The sequence below is a fragment of the Eptatretus burgeri genome, chromosome 6, assembly GCF_056783735.1.
Source record: "Eptatretus burgeri isolate ZD-2024b chromosome 6, Ebu_testis_v1, whole genome shotgun sequence".
Classification (NCBI taxonomy): Eukaryota; Metazoa; Chordata; class Myxini; order Myxiniformes; family Myxinidae; genus Eptatretus; species Eptatretus burgeri.
In genome coordinates this window covers 52,607,349-52,617,443 of record NC_140966.1, presented here as the reverse complement: position 1 = coordinate 52,617,443, position 10,095 = coordinate 52,607,349, and positions in this window count along the sequence as shown.

Sequence of the window (10,095 nt, the reverse complement as noted above, 5' to 3'; positions counted from 1 at the left end):
GGGAGACCGAGAGACAGAGACGGGGAGACCGAGAGACAGAGACGGGGAGACCGAGAGACAGAGACGGGGAGACCGAGAGACAGAGACGGGGAGACCGAGAGACAGAGACGGGGAGACCGAGAGACAGAGACGGGGAGACCGAGAGACAGAGACGGGGAGACCGAGAGACGGGGAGACCGAGAGACGGGGAGACCGAGAGACGGGGAGACCGAGAGACGGGGAGACCGAGAGACGGGGAGACCGAGAGACGGGGAGACCGAGAGACGGGGAGACCGAGAGACGGGGAGACCGAGAGACGGGGAATCCGAGAGACGGGAGCCCGAGAGACGGGGAGACCGAGAGACGGGGGAACCGAGAGACGGGGAGACCGAGAGACGGGGAGACCGAGAGACGGGGAGACCGAGAGACGGGAGACCGAGAGACGGGGAGACCGAGAGACGGGGAGACCGAGAGACGGGGAGACCGAGAGACGGGGAGACCGAGAGACGGGGAGACCGAGAGACGGGGAGACCGAGAGACGGGGAGACCGAGAGACGGGGAGACCGAGAGACGGGGAGACCGAGAGACGGGGAGACCGAGAGACGGGGAGACCGAGAGACCGAGAGACCGAGAGACGGGGAGACCGAGAGACGGGGAGACGGGGAGACCGAGAGACCGAGAGACGGGGAGACCGAGAGACCGAGAGACAGAGACGGGGAGACGGAGAGACAGAGACGGGGAGACCGAGAGACAGAGACGGGGAGACGGAGAGACAGAGACGGGGAGACGGAGAGACAGAGACGGGGAGACGGAGAGACAGAGACGGGGAGACGGAGAGACAGAGACGGGGAGACGGAGAGACAGAGACGGGGAGACGGAGAGACAGAGACGGGGAGACGGAGAGACAGAGACGGGGAGACGGAGAGACAGAGACGGGGAGACGGAGAGACAGAGACAGAGACGGAGAGACAGAGACGGGGAGACGGAGAGACAGAGACGGGGAGACGGAGAGACAGAGACGGGGAGACGGAGAGACAGAGACGGGGAGACGGAGAGACAGAGACGGGGAGACGGAGAGACAGAGACGGGGAGACGGAGAGACAGAGACGGGGAGACGGAGAGACAGAGACGGGGAGACGGAGAGACAGAGACGGGGAGACCGAGAGACAGAGACGGGGAGACGGAGAGAGAGAGACGGGAGACCGAGAGACAGAGACGGGGAGACCGAGAGACAGAGACGGGAGACCGAGAGACAGAGACGGGGAGACCGAGAGACAGAGACGGGGAGACCGAGAGACAGAGACGGGGAGACCGAGAGACAGAGACGGGGAGACCGAGAGACAGAGACGGGGAGACCGAGAGACAGAGACGGGGAGACCGAGAGACAGAGACGGGGAGACCGAGAGACAGAGACGGGGAGACCGAGAGACAGAGACGGGGAGACCGAGAGACAGAGACGGGGAGACCGAGAGACAGAGACGGGGAGACCGAGAGACAGAGACGGGGAGACGGAGAGACAGAGACGGGGAGACGGAGAGACAGAGACGGGGAGACGGAGAGACAGAGACGGGGAGACGGAGAGACAGAGACGGGAGACGGAGAGACAGAGACGGGGAGACGGAGAGACAGAGACGGGGAGACGGAGAGACAGAGACGGGGAGACGGAGAGACAGAGACGGGGAGACGGAGAGACAGAGACGGGGAGACGGAGAGACAGAGACGGGGAGACCGAGAGACAGAGACGGGGAGACCGAGAGACAGAGACGGGGAGACCGAGAGACAGAGAGACCGAGAGACAGAGACGGGGAGACCGAGAGACAGAGACGGGGAGACCGAGAGACAGAGACGGGGAGACCGACAGACAGAGACGGGGAGACCGACAGACAGAGACGGGGAGACCGACAGACAGAGACGGGGAGACCGACAGACAGAGACGGGGAGACGGAGAGACAGAGACGGGGAGACGGAGAGACAGAGACGGGGAGACGGAGAGACAGAGACGGGGAGACGGAGAGACAGAGACGGGGAGACGGGGAGACAGAGACGGGGAGACAGAGACGGGGAGACGGAGAGACAGAGACGGGGAGACGGAGAGACAGAGACGGGGAGACAGGGAGACGGAGAGACAGAGACGGGGAGACCGAGAGACGGGGAGACCGAGAGACCGAGAGACCGAGAGACCGAGAGACCGAGAGACGGGGAGACCGAGAGACCGAGAGACGGGGAGACCGAGAGACCGAGAGACGGGGAGACCGAGAGACCGAGAGACGGGGAGACCGAGAGACCGAGAGACCGAGAGACGGGGAGACCGAGAGACGGGGAGACCGAGAGACCGAGAGACGGGGAGACGGAGAGACAGAGACGGGGAGACGGGGAGACGGAGAGACGGAGACGGGGAGACGGGGAGACCGAGAGACCGAGAGACCGAGAGACGGGGAGACCGAGAGACCGAGAGACGGGGAGACCGAGAGACCGAGAGACGGGGAGACCGAGAGACCGAGAGACGGGGAGACCGAGAGACCGAGAGACGGGGAGACCGAGAGACCGAGAGACCGAGAGACGGGGAGACCGAGAGACGGGGAGACCGAGAGACCGAGAGACGGGGAGACCGAGAGACGGGGAGACCGAGAGACGGGGAGACCGAGAGACGGGGAGACCGAGAGACGGGGAGACCGAGAGACAGAGACGGGGAGACCGAGAGACAGAGACGGGGAGACCGAGAGACAGAGACGGGGAGACCGAGAGACAGAGACGGGGAGACCGAGAGACAGAGACGGGGAGACCGAGAGACAGAGACGGGGAGACGGGGAGACGGAGAGACAGAGACGGGGAGACGGGGAGACCGAGAGACGGGGAGACCGAGAGACCGAGAGACCGAGAGACCGAGAGACCGAGAGACGGGGAGACCGAGAGACCGAGAGACGGGGAGACCGAGAGACCGAGAGACGGGGAGACCGAGAGACCGAGAGACGGGGAGACCGAGAGACCGAGAGACCGAGAGACGGGGAGACCGAGAGACGGGGAGACCGAGAGACCGAGAGACCGAGAGACCGAGAGACCGAGAGACGGGGAGACCGAGAGACCGAGAGACGGGGAGACCGAGAGACCGAGAGACGGGGAGACCGAGAGACCGAGAGACGGGGAGACCGAGAGACGGGGAGACCGAGAGACGGGGAGACCGAGAGACCGAGAGACGGGGAGACCGAGAGACCGAGAGACGGGGAGACCGAGAGACGGGGAGACCGAGAGACAGAGACGGGGAGACCGAGAGACAGAGACGGGGAGACCGAGAGACAGAGACGGGGAGACCGAGAGACAGAGACGGGGAGACCGAGAGACAGAGACGGGGAGACCGAGAGACAGAGACGGGGAGACGGAGAGACAGAGACGGGGAGACGGAGAGACAGAGACGGGGAGACGGGGAGACGGAGAGACAGAGACGGGGAGACGGGGAGACCGAGAGACGGGGAGACCGAGAGACCGAGAGACCGGGAGACCGAGAGACCGAGAGACGGGGAGACCGAGAGACCGAGAGACGGGGAGACCGAGAGACCGAGAGACGGGGAGACCGAGAGACCGAGAGACGGGGAGACCGAGAGACCGAGAGACCGAGAGACGGGGAGACCGAGAGACGGGGAGACCGAGAGACCGAGAGACGGGGAGACCGAGAGACCGAGAGACGGGGAGACCGAGAGACGGGGAGACCGAGAGACCGAGAGACCGGGAGACCGAGAGACCGAGAGACGGGGAGACCGAGAGACCGAGAGACGGGGAGACCGAGAGACCGAGAGACGGGGAGACCGAGAGACCGAGAGACGGGGAGACCGAGAGACGGGGAGACCGAGAGACGGGGAGACCGAGAGACGGGGAGACCGAGAGACGGGGAGACCGAGAGACGGGGAGTCCGAGAGACGGGGAGTCCGAGAGACGGGGAGTCCGAGAGACGGGGAGTCCGAGAGACGGGGAGTCCGAGAGACGGGGAGTCCGAGAGACGGGGAGTCCGAGAGACCGAGAGACGGGGAGACCGAGAGACCGAGAGACGGGGAGACCGAGAGACCGAGACGGGGAGACCGAGAGACAGAGACGGGGAGACCGAGAGACAGAGACGGGGAGACCGAGAGACGGGGAGACCGAGAGACAGAGACGGGGAGACCGAGAGACGGGGAGACCGAGAGACAGAGACGGGGAGACCGAGAGACGGGGAGACCGAGAGACGGGGAGACCGAGAGACGGGGAGACCGAGAGACGGGGAGACCGAGAGACGGGGAGACCGAGAGACGGGGAGACCGAGAGACGGGGAGACCGAGAGACGGGGAGACCGAGAGACGGGGAGACCGAGAGACCGAGAGACCGAGAGACAGAGACGGGGAGACCGAGAGACAGAGACGGGGAGACCGAGAGACAGAGACGGGGAGACCGAGAGACAGAGACGGGGAGACCGAGAGACAGAGACGGGGAGACCGAGAGACAGAGACGGGGAGACGGAGAGACAGAGACGGGGAGACGGAGAGACAGAGACGGGGAGACGGAGAGACAGAGACGGGGAGACGGAGAGACAGAGACGGGGAGACGGAGAGACAGAGACGGGGAGACGGAGAGACAGAGACGGGGAGACGGAGAGACAGAGACGGGGAGACGGAGAGACAGAGACGGGGAGACGGAGAGACAGAGACGGGGAGACGGAGAGACAGAGACGGGGAGACCGAGAGACAGAGACGGGGAGACCGAGAGACAGAGACGGGGAGACCGAGAGACAGAGACGGGGAGACCGAGAGACAGAGACGGGGAGACCGAGAGACAGAGACGGGGAGACCGAGAGACAGAGACGGGGAGACCGAGAGACAGAGACGGGAGACCGAGAGACGGAGACGGGGAGATCGAGAGACAGAGACGGGAGACCGAGAGACAGAGACGGGGAGACCGAGAGACAGAGACGGGGAGACGGGGAGACAGAGACGGGGAGACAGAGACGGGGAGACCGAGAGACAGAGACGGGGAGACCGAGAGACAGAGACGGGGAGACCGAGAGACAGAGACGGGGAGACCGAGAGACAGAGACGGGGAGACCGAGAGACAGAGACGGGGAGACCGAGAGACAGAGACGGGGAGACCGAGAGACAGAGACGGGGAGACCGAGAGACAGAGACGGGGAGACCGAGAGACAGAGACGGGGAGACCGAGAGACAGAGACGGGGAGACCGAGAGACAGAGACGGGGAGACCGAGAGACAGAGACGGGGAGACCGAGAGACAGAGACGGGGAGACCGAGAGACAGAGACGGGGAGACCGAGAGACAGAGACGGGGAGACCGAGAGACAGGGAGACCGAGAGACAGGGAGACCGAGAGACAGGGAGACCGAGAGACAGGGAGTCCGAGAGACAGGGAGTCCGAGAGACAGGGAGTCCGAGAGACAGGGAGTCCGAGAGACAGGGAGTCCGAGAGACAGGGAGTCCGAGAGACAGGGAGTCCGAGAGACAGGGAGTCCGAGAGACAGGGAGTCCGAGAGACAGGGAGACAGACAGAGAGACAGAGAATATGCGGGAGCACAGGCTGTTTGTCGAGGCCCCGATGGGGTGGGAGAGCGAGGACGTGTCTGGTGTGCACTGAAGCGAACCACACAACTGCTCACATCAAAGTCACATTTGCTGCAGCTTGCGGTTGTCACCCCCACCCCTCCCCCCAATCACAATGGGCTGTACTCCACCTGATGCTGTCACACAGCCTTCCCAGCAAGGCCTTCATTGGCCAGGTGGCACAGCCCATCACTCCGCTTGACTGGACCCAAATCGAGGAACCGTGTACCTCGCACATTTCCTGCCAAAACTCATGCCCAAAGCAGTTTCTCCCAAAATGAACACAAAGGACAGATTACAAAGGGATAAAACATTGATAAGGTTGAAGGGGAAAGCGGTGTTCGACACAAACATGCAGGGAAGGAAGACGGCTACTTTCTATACAAATAAAGATGCATTTCCTCATGTGGTCATTTCACGTCACTCTTAAAAATGTACCAAGGGAATAACTATCGTCTCTGCTCCGCAATCTTAACCATCAGAAGGCATTTCCACAACAACATACAGTGATTCCTCGCACAATACGCTTTCATTTAGCGGTTGATGAATTCCGGAGTGTTTTTCATTTCGCACGTAAATTTTCATCATTACGTGGCTGCGGGCAAGTCACCTGGTCGTCACTCCACACTGACTGAACTCGTTCGATATGGGCCACGGGATGCTGGACATTGGCAGACCACTTGGACTGACTGAATCCACTTTATGAACAATGAGTGCAAATGCTGGCAAGTCTGGAGACGGCAATGGTTCACGAGCAATGTACACGGTTCGCCGTTTTTATTTTTTGACCTTCGAGGGGACACCATGGGCAAACTGGCGGGAATCAGGAAAAACGTAAATGATGAAAGTTGTAGTATTCGAAGAGCACTACTTGCATTCGAAACAGTTGAAAACCCGAGGAGCTCGATGCCCAATTTATTGATTTTTTTCACATTTTCTAAGTTCCTGACCTTGTGACGAAAATGAAAAATCAAGCTCCGTGGGGCTATGCAAGTGCTATTGGGCTAACCAAATACCGAAACTCCTGCCAGATTTGACAAACCCCCTCGGAGAAGATGTAACTTGAAACCGGCTACCCCCTAAAAACACGTTTTTGGGCGTGGCTCCGCCTATCATGGGCGCAGCATGCCCATTCTCCGGCAAACACAACTAGATCATGATACAAACCTCGCACCCTAATTTTATCAAGATCGGATCAAAACCCATGGAGCTATGCTCGGGACAGACAGACAGACCCATAACGAATATATTGGTCACTTACTGACTCGTGAACCAATAAAATCAAAGCTTGTGCTCGGAGTCAGGGTCAGGTCAGGTATGGGAACATGTGCCAGAGCAGTGCGACACTGCGTCCACTTTGTGCCGGTACTCCAGGGGCCTCCGTCTGGCCATCCCCAGGGCAGATTCCTGGCCCATCCCAATCTCCTTCAGATGCTGAACAATCTGCTGCAACGAGGCACATAGTCGGTCAATTGGCCTCCTCCACTCACGAGGGTCCCTCGCTGAAAGAATCTGGTAAGCAGGATCAGCGTCAGTAAAACGAGCCACATGTCCATACAGCCGCAGCTGACGCTCATGGACTATGCAAGTAACAAATCTCATTTGAGTCTCTCTCAGCAATCTCTCTCAGCAACCGCTCGTTGGACACAAAGTCCGACCAGCAATAGCCAAGGATTCTCCGAAGATACCTGGTACCAAAGGAAGTAAGTCTCCATCGCAAATCCTTGGTCAGAATCCAAGTCTTGCATCCATAGAGCAAGACTGGAAGCACCAAGAACATGAAGACTCGGACTTTCGTCCTCCCGCACAGGTGCCGGCAGCGTCACACCCCATTATCCAGTGTGAATCCATGACTCCCCAGGCCCGACTCACACGTCTATTGACCTCTGACTCACAGCCAGCAGAGACATGAATATCACTGCCAAGGTAAGTGAATCTCTCTGTGACCTCAACATCCTCACCACAAACAGGCACAGACAGGACAGCAGCATCCAAGATGTCATTGAAAGCCTGGATCTTAATTTTGACCCAGGAAACCCGTAATCCCAGCTCGGAGCGTTACGCCATTAACTACAACAAAAGTGAGTCGTTCGCAATCGGGCATCATGGAGAAGATGGAACCACTCAATAACTCCACACCATTTCCCCCTCCACCTCCACCATCAGCACAAGCAACAACATTTAACACATCAGGTTCGTGAAATTTGGTTTTATTTAATTTAAATGCACAAGTGACTTTACTTTCCTCAGTCTTCCCCATCCACCCATGTCCTGGCACAACAACCTCCACCTCTTATGTTGTTTATGGAAAAATTACTTTCGTTTACCAGATTTTCAGCTGACACAGTAAATTCTCAGAACGTAACTACCACGTTAAACAAGAAACACCAATATATATATATATATATATATATATATATATATATATATATATATATATATATATATATATATATATATATATATATATATATATATACATACACATACACATACATATATATATATATATATATATATATATATATATATATATATATATATATATATATATATATATATATATATATACATACATATATACATATACATATACATATACATATACATACACACACAGATATGCAGGGTGTTTCAAAAAAAGTGGATGATCTGAGCAGCCTGATATTCTGTCCTTTCGAATGCTATACCATTCCTTCTTGCAGGTTGTGGTGGTGGTGGTATGCCATTTCTAAGAAATAGTCAGTGGGACCCGATGTGAAATATGGTGTTCACAGTTGAACAAAAAGTGAAAATCGGGACTTTGTGGTTTGAGACAAAAATCCTATGTGCAGGTGCACCCTTGATACCGTCAGTATTATAATGTTCACACCCGTAATGGACCTTCCAATGGGACCATGCAGTGGTTTGTGCAGCACTTCCAAGCACAAGGAAACGTGAAAAAGCAAAATAAAGGCAACAGTGGCTGCCCACCAAGTGTTACCAAGGAAACATTGATCTTGAGAGACATTCTGCTATCAAATGTCCTAAGAAATCCCACCGTCAGCGTTCCCGAAAACTGGCGAACTCAGCCTCATCTGTGTGGTGCATTCTCACTTCTGAACTCAATCTCCACCCCTAGATCATATCTGTGAGGCATCAACTCACTCTGAATGACATGGCAAGCCGAGTAACAATGTGTGATTGGTTCAATGACCAAATGGAAAGGTACCCAAATTGGATCACCTCCTTGTGGTTCAGTGATGAAGCACACTTCCATTTGAATGGGGCTCCCATCAATGACAACATCTTCTGGGGTGCTGAGCCTCCTGGGGAGGTGTCTGAGATGCCTCTCAAGGGCCCCAAGTCCACTTCCTTCTGTGCACTGAATGCCAGATGGGGTATGCTGGGACTGTATTGGTTCGAGGATGCCAATGGTAAGACGGTGACAATCAATGGCAAAGAAGTACCGCAAGGTCTTACGCCGATTGCATGCTGATATTGCTCAACCACAGCCTCCAAACCAACTCAGACTTGCATGGTTCATGCAGGACAGTGCCCCACCAGACAATGCAGGTGAAATCATCGTGTTTCTCCAGCAGCTGTTTGGAAATCGTGTCATCAGCCTGGGCACAGCGCACGAGTGGACACTTCACAGCCCGGATTTGAATCCATCGATTTTTTTTTCTTTTGAGGTGCTACAAAAGGTCAAGTTTACACCAAAAAAAACCTCGAACCCTGGCTGTCCTGAAGCAGGAGATGGAGGACCACCGTCAGGCCACCACTGTAGCCACTTGCAGATGAGTTGTGGAGAATTTGGAGTCAGGATGAAAGCCTGCTTGAACAGAGGTGGAGCACACGTTGAAAATGTCAATTACAAGCAGTACAATGAGCGATTTGAAAATGGCATGGTGTATACTTTCCATCAGTGTATCACTGAATTTGCTACCTTTTGTAATTTTTCCACAATAAAACGTTCAAATAGTCCACTTTTAATTTTTTGAAACACCGTTATATATACGTAACGTGGCGAGTTGAGTGTGCAATACTCCCCTCTATAGAAGTTGAGGCCTTAATCCTGCAATTGAAAGGAGTATGCCAGAAAAAAAAAAGCTGGGATGGGGGGGGGCAGGGGGGTGTTAGTGGTCAAAATGTCTCAAAATATTGCCATGCTATTACCCCAAGCTCCATTAAAAATCGTATTTGAGTCCGAAGGAAGCGGTGCAGTTTGGCATTTTTAATATGAAATGGGAGGCAAAGCCGAGAAACAAATGAACTCCTTAGAATTGCCCTTCAACCCCCTTAGACTTTAAAACACTTTAGAATTAAACACGGTGGATTAGAAAAAGTTCTTCTTTTTATTCCTTTTTGACGGATGGATGGAAGAAAAGGAAATCCCCAAATATTGAAGTGGCTTCACTGCTTTAAAAAACAAAAAAAGTCACAGTGCCTACTGTACATGCCTGAAGCTTGGAACGATATGAAGAGCTGTTGGTAGCATGTTTCGCAGCGAGTGATATACCATGCGGCCACCTATTATAAAACATGTTGGAATGAAAATAA